This window comes from Montipora foliosa, chromosome 7 (assembly GCF_036669935.1).
Source record: "Montipora foliosa isolate CH-2021 chromosome 7, ASM3666993v2, whole genome shotgun sequence".
Lineage (NCBI taxonomy): Eukaryota > Metazoa > Cnidaria > Anthozoa > Scleractinia > Acroporidae > Montipora > Montipora foliosa.
In genome coordinates, this window is record NC_090875.1 from 42430671 (window position 1) to 42445670 (window position 15000).

Below are 15000 nucleotides of genomic sequence, written 5' to 3' on the forward strand. Positions count from 1 at the left end.
ACAGACCTGGGTTTTGATAATTCATGATATCATGCTCAACCTCATCCAATAATTGTTTATTAACGTGATTGACTTAACTGTATCGTGTACTGGGCTGAGGCAGATTAAGGACTTAAAGAAAGAGGGCCAAAGGGCAGGGCAAAAAAGATTGGCAATAATGAAAACAGAACACAGATTGGTGGAAAACACTGCGGGAGAGGGGGGGGGGGGGAGGGGGTTGAACAGTACAGCTTCTTTGGCCCTCCTGAAATCTGCCCCTGCCAGGCTAGAATGAAGTCTTTCTATAGTCTTACAATTTACATTGTGGTAGGAAAATAAATCTAATAAAATCGTCATATTTTTACATGTAAATCAGACTACTGGTAAATTTCATTGTCTGATTAGTAAAATAAATTGTGTGCTATTCATACTCTATCATATCAATAGAAAGTTTTGTCATGTGAAGTCACAAAAGATGAACATCTGTTTGAGATTAGTTACATTTCACATGTGAATAAATTACTGAGTGTATACATGTGATAGAGAAAAATAATTTATGATAGGTGATGGTCTGAAGTTTGATTGAGAATGCTATGAAAGACTGTAGATTCTATAGCCTGCGTAGCTTGGTGGTTTAGGCAAATTTTAAAGCAATTTGAGCGCGAGCGCACAAAGCTGCGAAGCTGCGAAAGCAAGCGCCAAAGCCATTACGTTTCTCAGTTGTCTCCCTCCTAGGCTCCTTGTGGCTTCACCGCTGGTTATTGCCGCTTCGCCACTTTCTTCGTGTGCACAAACTGCTTGAAAACCACCAAGCTATGCAGGCTATAGATTGTATTGATCAATTGATTCTTTGAAAATTGAATCTCTCTCATTGGTGCTGCTGCCAGTATCAAATTGTATTCTGCTTGCATAACAGGCTGTAAATTTTAGACTGCTAATAGTCACTATTCAGTCAGATTGAAAATCTTTCAGACTTTTTAATAGATGGATTCCTGTGAAGACATTTACATCAACTTCATTTATATCATCAGTAGTTGCAGCACCTGGGTACTTCTTGGGTTAAAATCTGGGCCAACAGACTTTTTCGGGGTCCTGTTTTGACACTTTTTGGCTGTAACAGTTTGTCATCACAGGTACATACTAGTCACTAGGCTCTCATATATCGTACATTTGTGTTGGTCCAGTCTATTCATAGACTACTTAAAACTGCAATTACATACTAAATAGACAGTGAATTCTCAAAAGCTATGATCTTCAAATTCAATTTCCCATGTGCCAACAAAAAATGTTTTGTTTACTTTGTTTATCTAGCTCTGATACCCCTGAGTATGTTTTTCTTGTGTTTGTTTATCCAGTGATATAATTTTGAGGCATCCAAATCTTCCAACCTGTCTCGCTTGAAGGCACAGAAATGATTATAAGAACGTCCCACTGTTTCCTCAAAGACATTCAGTTCCTCAGCTCTTTTGATTAGCTCATGCAGATCCTCTCTTTAGATGGATCAGAATGTTTGCCAGATTTTGCATGTCGTTTCAAAGATTCATCAAGATTATCAAGGATTGATGATGTAGAACTTTCAGCTTTACATATTCTTGATATGGCTGCTTCTGTTAGGTTTGGTCCTAGGTTTTTGATAGCTTGCTTCACATAATTGTTGCTGTGCTCTGCTGCTTCATCCAGAGGAATGTTGGTGCCTTTCTTACCATGATTATTTGTGAACCGGTTCCAAGTAAAACATTCACTGTCCCTTGGTGACAACAGAGAATGGACCAGAAAAAATTGGTACAAACATTCTAGTGAATATTTTGTACTATGTGGATCATCTGCTTTACAGTACAGCATGAAAACTTGTACTGTCTCATAAGCCTCATTCCATCACCTTCTTTGATAGCATCGAGGAAATTAAAAAAAGAAAACAGTCAGCCAAAAGTGCGCAGTTGTAGTTGAAAACATCATCACTTGTATTCTTTGTAACTCCAGAAGAGTCATCATCACCAACTTCGATATTTTCAGTGCTTGCTGTAGTATCTGTTGTTGAGGGAAGTTGTGTGGAGAAAGTGATTTCAGTAGGTGGATCCTCTACTTGAACTGGTGGGTTATGCTTGAGTTCATGATTTCTGCGGCTTTTGCCATCGTACTTAAAAGTGCTCCTGCACCCACGAAATCGGCAGGGAAATCTGCCATCAGGTGTTAGGTTCTGTTGGCCTAGCAGGTGTTCTTTCTCTTGTTCAGTCACTACAGCATTAATAATGGCATCAACAGAAGAACTTTGGTCAAAGACAAATTCATCAACGACCTTGCCAGCTAGCTCATGTAGCTTATTAAGTTTTTCTGACTTCCTTAGCAAATCTATTTTAGATGGTAAGTTGAACTTTGTTGGCTTTCCAGTCTTGTTTTCAAATCCAAGAACTTTTTTGGCAGCTGCAATGACTCTTGACTGGAAAACAATCTCCAGGAAGTCTCTGTCTGGACGGTACGATGATGTTACATCCCCAGAAACATTTCTTCGGTTAATAAGATTGCGGTCTGAAAACATGGTGCAACTGTCAATTGTTGATTTTCCACTGTAGAATCTGGAGTAGATCAACTGTTGACGAGAAAAAACACTAGTATAGTACAATAAAGTAATGACGATGATGAATCAGTAGTAGACCTATTGTACTCAACATAAGAAATTACAGCGTTTTCAGTGACAAATGTAATTTGTAAAAAAATGTGTTGATAATTTTAATATTGTTTTACTCACACTGAGTAGTTTGACAGCAGCATGCCAATCACCCAGTTGTAAGTTGATTCCTTCAAGTCTGTCTTTGGGAGTGTAACCATTGGCCACAGAGGATATAATATTCACTGCCCGTTCAATTGTAAGCTGGTCTCCAGAAAACAACTGACCATCTATACCACCATTGTGTGTCTGAGGAAGATAATCATGGAACTGCTGTAGAATTTCTATCATGTCCTCATTGGCGTTTTCGTTCTTGAATATTAATCCAAGGGGAACCTGAAAGACAATTTTAAACACTGAGTTGTTATAGTGATACACATATACACTTAGCAGCTGACACTTGCAAGTCAAAGGGGAGTGGAACAAGGATTAGATGATAGCAGATAGAAAATACATGACATAAGCACTCTGTGGCTTGAACAACAAGTGGATGAAATGATGAGTTTTAGGATATAGATTACAGAGCATGTACAATTAATGCATTGCTGAGTTGGGTAGGGCTGTGTGGACTTCAGGGGTTTATTAAAAAACCAACACTGTCTTGGCTGCCCTATAACTGCCACTTAAGATTCACTTTGTGTTAATAAATAAATAATTGTGATCAGGTCATTTATGTCTGACTTTATTATTTAAATTTATATTTTAAGAAACACAAGTTTATCCAGCCATACACATTTTTTAATTTAAGCTTTTTGGTAAGGTACCATACATAAATCGTACCCTGAAATTGGATCACATGGCTGAATGAAATACATGTACTTCTGTGATGATTCTAATATGACTGATGTGAAACAAACCTTTTTGGTTTTCTGGGATAATTCATTTGAATATTTATGTGGAATATATCGGATGCAGGCATCAGCCAAAGGTGCTAAAACATCAAAGTAATCAACCAATATTCTGGAACACAGGATAATGTAGTTAAGCCTCTGACATCTTTGATCCTCCACTGATAGCAAAAAATTCAAATTACAAACATCAAGCAGATTTGCTTTTGGTGCTGAAGACTCCAGCATGGCCCCAGAAACTCTGTTCTCAACCATCTGATGATTTACCCAGTGGAAGTCTTTGTTCTGTGAATCCATAGTCATGTTCTTTCGCTCCAAGTGAATGTCCAAGTTGTCAAAAGAGATGACAAAGCCAGGGTGAGCTGCCTTTTTCAGCTCACATTTCTCTCTTAAAGCTGACTGGATTTCATCACGACATTCAGTAGAACAGTGGGTGTGGGAAGCATGTCTTGTAAAGGCAGCATTGCATTTATCTTGAGCAGTCTTCAATTCTCTGTTTTGATTTGAAATTTGCAGTTTTGCTTGGACAAGATCTGCATCATGGTTCTCACCAAGCTCATCAAGTTTTCTCAGGATACTGAAATTTGCATTAGTCAGTTTCATCTTGTTAAATCTGGAGATAGTAGCCTGTTGAGCAAGCAAATATGTACATAGGTTACTGTGTATCCTTCCTATGCAAAACAAAGTGAACCTGTTAAGTGTTCATGTCAGCTAACCCATGATACGAATGTGATATATTTTACTAGCTTTCCTTAAAGAGATGAAATAATATAAATTAACAATAGCTTACAGCAATAGACCTTTTTCACTTGTACATTTTGTTTTCCCAATACAGATCATGTGATAATATGCAGGAGATTTGATCCTTTGTCGTGTTCATTAAAAAGAGTACATGCAGACAGATTCATGCTTGCATGTACTCTTTTTAATGAGCAAGATAAAGGATCAAATCTCCTGCATATTATCACATGATCTGTATTGGGAAAACAAAATGTACAAGTGAAAAAGGTCTATTTATCTTGCCCTAAACAAGTAATTAGAAAAGAGATTTTTTTAGATGAATATTTGATAGCATGTCACTTGTACAACCACAAGCTGGCTTGTTACTTTTATTAAAAATAAAAAAACAAAACAAAGAACTCGTGAGTTGAATCTGAACATGGCATTCTTGTTTCTTTTTGGTTTTCTCTCTCTCTTTAATTTTCATGAAGGAATAATTTGAATGTTAAGAAAGAAAACTTGGCAAGAATTCTGTAAGTAAATTGTACACAATAAAATTGTCATACAAATGCCCTCTCTATTGTAACTGCAGGTGCTTTGTATTGTTATTTTAGATTTATGTTATATGGACTGCACTATGATACATTTTTCAGTAAATATGACTGGGATATATGACCATTTTTAGTGATTACATAAATTCATTCTTTGTATTTAACTGATGGACTCATCTCCGCTCCCCCTACATCTCACTTAATTTAGCACTTCCGGTATGGACCCGTAAACATATTCCATCAGGCCTTATGCAAGAAAAGAACTACTATAACTTACCTCGACTGACTTTGATTTGAGAAGTACGCCAAGCACCGAAGCAGTTACATCCATTTTCTCACTCCTTTGCTTTAAAAGTACTGATCCTGCTATGGCAATGCTTGAAAACCAAGAACACTCTTTGGTCCTTTTGTTTACTGCGGAAGTCATCAAGAACGAGTAGAACAGTGGAGCTCTCTCTTTCCACTCGTTGCAGAGGAGTTGCAAGTCGAATTTGGCCAGATCTTCTTTGCCTGATTTTCTTAAAATTGAAGGATTCTTTTTTGAGCACAACGCCGCTACCTCTTTGGACAAAGTTTTCAATACATTTTTAATGACATGATTTCTAAGCATTGGATTTTTCATTACGGCATTTGCGATCTGTGAAGGTACGCCATGTGCTAAAGCCTTTCCAGTGGTCTGATAGCTTCCACAGAGGGTTTTGTTCATAGTTTTACTAGGATACTGGACGCTCAAAACAGTCTTTGAAGTTTCACTAGTGTTAGTAAGATGATTGGAAGCAGCGGCTTTTGAGGCGATTGGAGTAGAAGTAAGCATCGGTTGAGGAATTTCGCACGGGGGTCTTACTGTCACTTAAGTAGGAAAAGCTTGTAGCAAAAGTCCGTATGGATGACTTCTAATAGGAGACACACCAATAGAACCAATAGAACCAATAGGAAATCTTGCCGGAGTATTATAACGTACCTGTTGGCTGATCACGGTAGAAATACTAGAATTGGCTGTAGCATTAGAAGTACTAGTGATATTGATCGGATCGAATTGCAAACACTTCGAGGATTTCCCACAGCACGAAGCTTGGGTTTCTCCACCGTCGCTCTCAACGTTCAATAAGCGCTTCGTTCTAGGAAGTTTGCGATCTTTGAAGATTCCCTTCAATTCATCTTTGAGCTCTTCAAGATGATCAGAGGCCTTTTTGAACTTGATCAGTCGACGGTAGCACGCTTTACAAACTGACAACTCGCTGGTGGCTGAATAGCAGCTTGCATTCACATCCAGACAGGAACTAATAATCGCCGGAAAATCAAAAGAACTTTTTCCAAAAATATAAATTTTTTCTTTTTTCTGAACTGAAGTGGAACAAAGAAAGCAACGATCACTTTGCACAACCTTCTTCGGCGTTTCCTCCATCAAGAAACTACGCTCAAAACGCGCGGGAAAAACGATGTTGATTACAATCTCCTGTGCTCTGATTGGTCACATAAGAAACAATGTCAGTGATCTCATTGGCGCAAAGACTACAAAGGGAAAGGAATGTTGTTCGAATGTGAGCAGCCGTTTGTGGGGAGGAGCGTTGCGTGACGAGACTAAAAACGGCTGCGAGGGAGACTAGGTCTATATAAGACAGAGGGGATTCAGTGACTTTTAGCTTACAACCTAGGGCTTCGTGCATTTTTTCGCTACTCGCAACAGGTGTTAGCAGATCTGTATAATAAGCGTCGTAAATTATTACCACAAATTGCGCGTTTCAAACCATCGACTGACCATCTTGCTTGGTAGTCTATTTTTATCACATACTTATGTAAACGAGGATGCAATTTTATTCGAAAAGAAACAACAAGAACAAAACAACACTTCTCCCAGGAAAGGGGGAGGGGGGGGGGGGGGGTCCCGTGTCGCTGCTTTGTCAATGGTTTACGTTGCTGTGACCATTGCTGTCGGAAATTTAAAGAAAGGATGTCGTTTGTCGCGATTTCACGTCAATTGCTGTCACTGCTTTTAGGGCATGTCGCTTATCGGAATTTACCCTAGTTGGCAGAGCCTCAATAACGATACAAAACAGGGCACTATGAATTGAACAAAAGAAACCTTTCGTTACTTTGCGTGACATAAATATTTACCAGGTTTGAAGTTCAAAAGTTCAACAACATCTTGCATATGTATGCCTCCAGAAAATGAGTTCACAATGAAACGGATAACATTGGATAACATTATGGACTCAAACTTTAAGTAGCTCACTGAAGTGCAACTACGTACTGCTTTAGGTAGCTTTCTTTCGGTAGTAACCGTTCATTATGTCAAATTATGTCTTTGACACCGCACAATTGACGCTCATTCAGTTTTCGTTTTTGAGCATATGTATACTGATTTAGTTTGAAATTCTTTGAAATTCTGTCATATTTTTGCTCTACTACTAGCTTTTAAAAGGGTGCTCTTGAAATGAAACGGTCCGCCAAGTCGTAAATGCATTTCAGTGAAACTGACACTGCGTGCGTTTTGTAATGTAAACAATTACAAAAATCACTGGAAAATTTGGACCATTTACAGACTTCATAAAATGTCTGTAAATAATAAATTTACAGACTTTAACACTTAACCCCATAAATATAAAATCTCTGTAAATTTATTTTACAGATATTTTACAGAGTTTTGTTGAGTAAAGCTCTATAAAATGTCTGTAAAATGTTTATAAATTATTGGAGCTACAACAAGAGGAAATACTTGAAATTTACAGACTTTATAAAATCTTGCAAAAATGTCTATAAATCGAAAATTTACAAAGATTTTACGCCGTTTGGTCATGTCTCATAAAATGTCTGTAAATTGCGCTCTATCATCATGCTGGTCCTGTCTAAGTTACCAAATGGTTTTGGATCTGTATGCCCTGTTCACGATGATTTTGAGTGTCGAATATTTATTACCTAATTAAATTATGTGGGAAACTGTTGAATTAGCCCTGCATGTTGCACTGAGTTCGGTTTATCAAAAGTTCGGCGGCTGCAACCTATAAAATGCCTATCGGTATGTGTTTTAATAGTTCGACTTGGATCAAGTCTTAGGCCCTGTTTATATGGAGAAAAGTTGTCCTCGGAAGATGGTCACCCTCCCAGCCGGGTCTTTAGCTAGCGTTTATGTGAGAAAAGAACTAACCTTTTTCCCTGAGTCAAGAGCTGCCCGGCTCAGTTTCGATCGTCAGGAGACTGGGAAGATGGCACTCGTGCATTCTCTCATCATCTTGCCTCGACCAAGTTGACTCCACTGAGCGAGCCAAAGTGTTTATATGAAATAAAGTTGGCCTGGCCAGGAGGGCGACCCTACCGTTGACAAAGGGTGACCCGGCTAGGTGGGTTTCCCTTCTAGCCAAGCCACTTTCTTTCCTCATGTAAACAGTTTACTTAAACCGCATTTTATAGGGAAATGTAGGAAAAGTTGGCTGGTCCAGGGTAACTCCAGTAAGCGAGTGACCCTTCTTCCCGGGACAATTTTTCTCCATATAAACGGGTACTTGGGGCCTCACAAGATTAGACCGTTTTAATTGTTTACAACAATTGCAAAGGCCATAAAATCTATGTAAATTGACACAAGCCGGCCATAAAATAGTTTTTTTGTGTAAATTTCATGTAAATTGCTGGGATGAATCATGCAAATAACATATAAATCAAGGCCTTTGTGATATAGGAGGGGGACATGGGGATTTGCGGTGTTGCGGTGTTGATGGTTTTTTCAATGCGGTGATGCGGTGAATAAAATCTCAATTTGCGGTGTTGCGGTGATCGCAAACCCAACGGTGTGCGATGTTTGTGTTTCGCAAGCTACGGTGTTCGGTGAAATGAAATTCTTTGCTCCACACTCTGGAAATGTTGTTTTATCGCTTGGCAGCTTTTCGGGTCAACTTCTCAGTAATGTTCATGGAACTTCATACAAACGACCTCTCCGGGTAAAACTGATTTACGGGTATCAACAGTATCGACGCTTTGGCATGCATTGACAAGAGTACATTTTGTTGTGTTTATTTTGTGGAAAATTGTTCAGGTATAAAAGTGTTATGTCAAGTGTACACGTTAAAATCATGTAGCTAAAAATAATTGTTGCGGTGACGGTGTTTCGTCGACTTTTCTTGCGGTGATGCGGTGTTCGTTAATTTTTTTTGCGGTGTTGCGGTGTTTAGGGCCCCCCCATGTCCCCCTCATATAGGAGTCCCAGCACAGAATGAGATTGAGAAAGTAATGTAGGCTAGTAAGCAGACTTTACCATGCTCCTTGAAAAAAGAAAAAAAATAGCATTGGTATTTAGCTGCCCAAATTAATCGTGCGAGTTTCAGTCAATTAACGTGGGTGCTTTCATAGCCCGTAGCTGCAGGTGAGAATTACTTCTCGAAATCGAAAATCTGGTAGCCATATTTGTTATTCTAAATGATTAGTATCCAGTCTCTTGAGAAAAACAGAAAAGGAAATCTCAAAAGGAACACACTTTCCCCCGTTCCATATTTTGATTGAGGAAATTTGCTCTGCACCTTTAAAGCAGAAAATTCTCCCTGGTTTTTCCACCCAAATGAAACCAGGAATCGCACTGGGCTCGCAAAGGGTTGTGATTGGATGTTGGCACAAAGAGAAGGATTGTGGACATTTCACAATAATTACATGATTCGACACATGATTCAACAACTTTGTCCGCCATTATGAATTGCCCCGCCGCAAAGACTCTGGGAACGAGATCGGTTTGAATTATCGGTTTGTTTTTCGCGCGGGCGATCAATGTATGTGCTCTTCCTCTCTTTTTCCCTTGTTGGACGACCAAAATTGGATCTTTGCGATTCCTTAACATTTTGTGCGGGTGAAGTGGCACGCATTCCACCAAATAAACCCAGTAAACATCGATGGAATCCGGAAGAAAGGGCACCGACTATTCAGGTCAGATAATCAGCATTCGCCTCAAAGATACACGCCAGTGACATGATTCAACCTCAGACAGTCTCCGAAAGGGTTAATCGGTGAAGACTTCTTGGCAAAAAATAGAGACCTTCTTCAAAACGTAAAGGGAGTTCTACGAACGTTTGGAACAAAGGGTGGCCTGGCCGAACAGCTACATTTATCGAATGGGCGGGAAGATTCAAAAGATCACTGCCGGAGGAGTTTTCGGTAAGTCGTCATCTTACTTACAAACCTGATTTAAGTGTAAATGGCTTTCAAACTTGTACCCAGCTTTTTGCTCCCTAAAATTGTTTATTTCGCCTTGTTCCTAAGACATTTTGTCATTTTTCCTCTGTTCCCCAGTTCAAAATAGCCATCTTCCCTCGTTTCCCAAAACGCCAAGGAGGGCCTCAGCACAGTCATTACTTTTGCAGACCTACTCCCTTAGTAATTTCACTTTATATTGTATTAAGGCAATTCAAGGCAATAACAATAATAACGAATAGGGAGTTACATGTAATATATGGATCTCTGTATACCCAGCCCCTTATTCCCCACTTGCAGATGCCTTGTTCTCAAACGATGCCACTGCAAGAGCACAATAGTGGCCGGTTATTCTGTAGTTACTCCCTTGTCACCTGTATACCTACATGTACCTTCACTGGTTTCTCATGCACGATGAGCCAGAGCAAGCTAAATTTTGTACTGGGCGCTTAATAAGATTACTCCTTTGACACTAGATTTCACTGAAAGGTCGGTTACACTTCAGAAGAAACCACCTGGGAGATTATCTCGCTTTGGTCTCCCATTAATAGTCAATACCTCTGTCAATCCCACCCAAATAAAGTATCTTGATGACAAATCTTATTTCCATCAATTTGACCAAAATATAAATTATCTAATTTCTTTGATTGTCCAAGATAAGGCGGTTCTGTGGACTTGATCGCTAGGTTATTGTTCCAGATGTGCTGCAACAGTATTTGCACAAATTTCAACTTCCCGACTGGGTTCTTTTGAGGCCAGAATCCCAGATGAAGGGTGGCAGACAATGATGATAAATCTGACAAAATTAAGTGGAACAGGAGTAAGTACACGAAGCTTGTAGCTATTTTAATTGACATTCTTGTGTATTTGGGAGGTGAGTGGGAGGAGTTGGGTTTTTGAGGTCTATGCACAATCACAATGCTTTCAGGTGAAACCTGGAATTACTTCTTAGCGATCTAAGTGCACAGAAAAAGCAAGTTAAAGCATGGCCTAAAAGTTGATGCGAAAGAGTATACAAAATTAAATTTACAGCTATGCTATTAATAATTAATTGTGTAGCATATACCTGAGGTATACAATCCTTAACTCACTGTCACACCATTTTACTTTGTAACCTCTTGGGTAGCATATACCTGAGGTATACAATCTACTAACTCACTGTGTCACCAGTTCACTTTGTAATCTCTTGGGTAGCATATACCTGAGGTATACAATCCATAACTCACTCTTTCACCATTTCACTTTGTAACCTCTTGGGTAGCATATACCTGAGGTATACAATCTATTAACTCACTGGGATTTTTATGTTTCCCATATTTCTTACACTGGATGTAAGTACAACAAAGAAACAACTGATCACCTGAAAAGGCTGACAAAAATCAAATTTAATTCAAGGGCACCGAATAATTGCTGACACTGTCGTTGTCATGCAGTTTATAACTATCTACATGTATACTGACTTTCATTCAATGGGTGCTTTTGGTGTTTCATATCATACCATTATAGGTTTATTTTCAGGCAACACAAGATAAGTTAAAGAAAGTCACGGTAATGTTTGTACAGGTACATTATTGAAAATTACTCCTTTTATGAATGAAACAAATTTTCTGAACAAAAGAGCTTTCAATGTCTACCCTATAGAGAATTCTTTACAGAGAGACAAACACTTGACATTGACAATGTTTATTGTTTAAAGTGCATATCCTATATATTGCACATGTTTTATTGTCTTTTCATCAGAGGAGAAAGAGGGAAGGAGAATTCAAGTGCCCTTTTTTATAAGTTCTTCACTAGACCAAAAAGTTACTGCGCCAAATCCTCATGAATGAGTTAATTTACGAATGCAGTGTGTCCGAGAAAGAATCTCTGTCGCAAATGTCCAGTATTTTGCTTGCGAATAGACATTGCGCCACCATACAAGTTGAAATTCTCTTCTACGCGACCACTCACCCTCTTCGCATTTACGAGGACTTCTCGATCTGATAAGTGCTTGTCGTTCCCCAATGACTGCCAGCACACTGCCCAACTGAAGCAATTTTATCCTGCGCCGTCAAGCCAGTAAACGTGGAAGCTCATATCTCCTCATTGTGACGAAAATAGGCCCTTTCTTTTAGCGGTACTGCTGTTAGATTAAACAAATCCGCAAGCCTGGCAATGTCGCATTTACTTTTGTTGTGAAATGAGGAGTTAAACATTAAAGTAACTGCCTGGTGTGTGACATGATGACGAGAAAATAATATAAACAGACATGGAACGATTCACATGAAGAATTAACTCTTTCGGTTCTACTGTTACTAGTTTTATTCCTGTGTCATACTGCACTACGTGATCTTGATCTTAACAACTTTAATGAACAGTTACGGTGTTATTATTATTGACGTGTGGTTTGGGATCACGTTGCTTTTTCACACCTTCGTTCCTGGACTGTGAGAAAAAGTATTCTCGGAATTTAACCTTGCGTTCAAATTTCTTTGATGGGCCGCGCAAAAATTTGGCCGGCTCTGGCTCCTTTTGCAAACGATGTCACATGTTCAGTAATGTGAAGCCCTTTATACCAAATCATAAAAAGATTTAACCAATCAGTCAATAACTGCACAGCATATATTTGGCTGTATTCCACATTGCTTGTGCAGGGTGATATGTAACTATTTCCTATGACATGGTATACAAGCTTTCTCGCTTGTTACTTGTCACTTGCTTGTTTGCATGTACATGTATGTGGGCCTTAACAAAAAAAAATTCAGTTGTCTTGTGGAGTATTCCATAGTAGACTACTCAAAAGCATTTGCATTACTAGCATTTTTCATGAAACATTGATAAAGCTACCGGTAAAATTTACTGCTTGTAAGAGCACTTATTACCGCCTGCAAACACTCAGAAGTCGCTTATCCTTTGCAGAACCTCAAACATTAACCAATTGCTTTACCGGTGTGAAAAGGTGCCATACCTGTTGCGCTGAAAACTAGGGAGAACCCTGTACATGTACTGTTATGTAGTAGAGCTAGCCATATATCATATATCATATTGTGATGCAGTTAATATTGCAATTTCTACCACCAAAACCTCAAATTTTATTTGATGAGTACTTAACCCATTCATTCCTGAAGAGGCCCCCATTGACGAGTAAAATCGTCTGGCATTAGACAGAGTAAAATCTATAAGTGTCACTCTCAGGAGGGAGCGGGTTGTTAATCTAATAAGCCATTTCCGAGTTCATGTCTGCCTCCTCTTCAAAGCGAGTCTAAGTGCGAAGTTTTTCTCCTGAAAATTAGTTTTCATTCATATGTAAAGTAGACCTAATTACCATCACAAACACTTCGCACTTAGACTCGCTTTGAAGAGGAAGCAGATAGGAACTCGGAAATGGCCTATTCATAACAATACACAAAAAGCCATCTTGAGGAATTTTTATATCTCAAAACTTTTGTTTTAAGAGACAATTTTTGGCATGATTGCTCCACTGTTTTAATTGGATATGGGAAATCTCACAAGCTAGTGCTTTGAGTGCTTTATGCCCAGGCACCCTCAAAAAAAGGGCAAATTTATGAGTGAAATACAAAATTTGTTTTGAGTTGTACCCTTCAAACACTAATTCAGACATTATCAATAAAAAGGTATGAAAAATTCAACAATAAATAATTATTATTGATTCTATTACATGTACAAAATGGTCAGTTTGGTAAGGTGGACACTTTGGGATGTTGTCACAGGCTTCCATATAAGTTTGTAAGCCAGGGTGTCAACAAGGAATTCCAGCTGGTCAAATTTCCACAGCTCCTACCATAACCATTATGTCGGGTCATGAAGCTGACCTTGTAGGGTTTTTACATGTATATGTCCATAATTTGTTTCAGGGCAATGTATTAGGTCTTTGGCAGCTAAAAAGGGCTGGTGGAGGTTGTCTTGAATGGGACTTTTCTAAAAGGTAGGTAACTGTTATTTAAGGAAACTCTTGTATTTTTAAAAGTACCATGCAAACACTACATACATGTACATTGCACAGAGACCAATGAGATAAATTGTTTTGTGCTCTCTTCAAAATGAGACTGTGTAAATTTTGTGATGTTTATAAACATAATAAAAAATATTAAAAATTTTATCATTGTGTAATACAATTCAGAAGTTTTCATTGGCCCTGCCATCCTGGTATATGAGCTAATATTCCATGCTCTACAAAATGATGGAAAGGGTACATGTCAGCTGAAAATATACAGTTACACAATGAAGTCAATAGATTTCTCTCTATTTTGGGGACATTTTCAATAAAACAATATTATTGCGTTCAGGCTTGTTGGATATGAAATAACCAGTCGAGCATGGAAAACAAAGTTGACCAACATATCCTAATAATGATAATGATAATGATAATAATAATAATAATTTGTGAAGCATAATTTAGCTTGTTATGTGGAGCCAAGCTAATAAGCAAAAGATCATTAGGATAATTTGTCATTTGTTTTGTTTGTTAGTTTGTAAATTTTTACTAAACCGATTGACTCCTGGGAGTTTACTCTGTGTAATGCCAGACGATTTTCTGATCATTTTGTACTTTGCAACCAGCTCATAGTCCATACCTTGTCACGGTGGGGTTGCTTGTGTACCTCAATGCCCCGGAGCTAGCCCAATGAGAAATTCAGCATAGGAAAGTGCTGTTTGTTGTTTTTGAGTAGAGGTCAGACTGAAACAGACTACATACAGTATATGTAATAGACAGAATATAGCCTTAGGCTGCTAGCTGGATACCAGACCTGAAGTACATTGATCAGTTTCAATGTAATCTTTAAAAGTATCTATAATATTAAATTATTATTGCAAAACAGATTGCATTTTAAATAATTTCTTGTATGTGATAGTCTGTTTTTGACTTTTGTTATCAAAAGGCACAGTCTCTTTTTAATCATTTTTATTTTACCCTAACGAGTTCTGTCTCTCTCGGGTAGTCAGTCCATTTTTTACTGTTGTTATCTGAAGGCAGAACCAATTTTGTAATAATAATTATTTTGTGCTAATGAGTTCTGTCTCTCTTGGGTAGTCAGTCCAGTAAATGGACTGTTGTTACAGTACTGCT

At 38.4% G+C, this 15000-nt stretch overlaps 1 long non-coding RNA gene and 1 pseudogene across 2 annotated transcripts in view; one reads left to right on the forward strand and one right to left on the reverse strand.

Annotated features, from left to right (window-relative positions):
• Window positions 1–1282: 1282 nt before the first annotated feature.
• Window positions 1283–5490, reverse strand: LOC138011793 (uncharacterized; annotated as a pseudogene).
• A 3955-nt stretch (window positions 5491–9445) lies between these two features.
• Window positions 9446–15000, forward strand: part of LOC138011041 (uncharacterized) — a 12042-nt gene continuing 6487 nt past the window's right edge. Inside the window, exons 1-3 of one of the 2 annotated variants that reach the window (XR_011124629.1) lie at window positions 9446–9896; window positions 10589–10752; window positions 13787–13857. This is a non-coding gene — a long non-coding RNA (uncharacterized lncRNA). The remainder of the gene's footprint in view (window positions 9897–10588; window positions 10753–13786; window positions 13858–15000) is intronic. The other variant, XR_011124630.1, reaches the window with a different exon arrangement.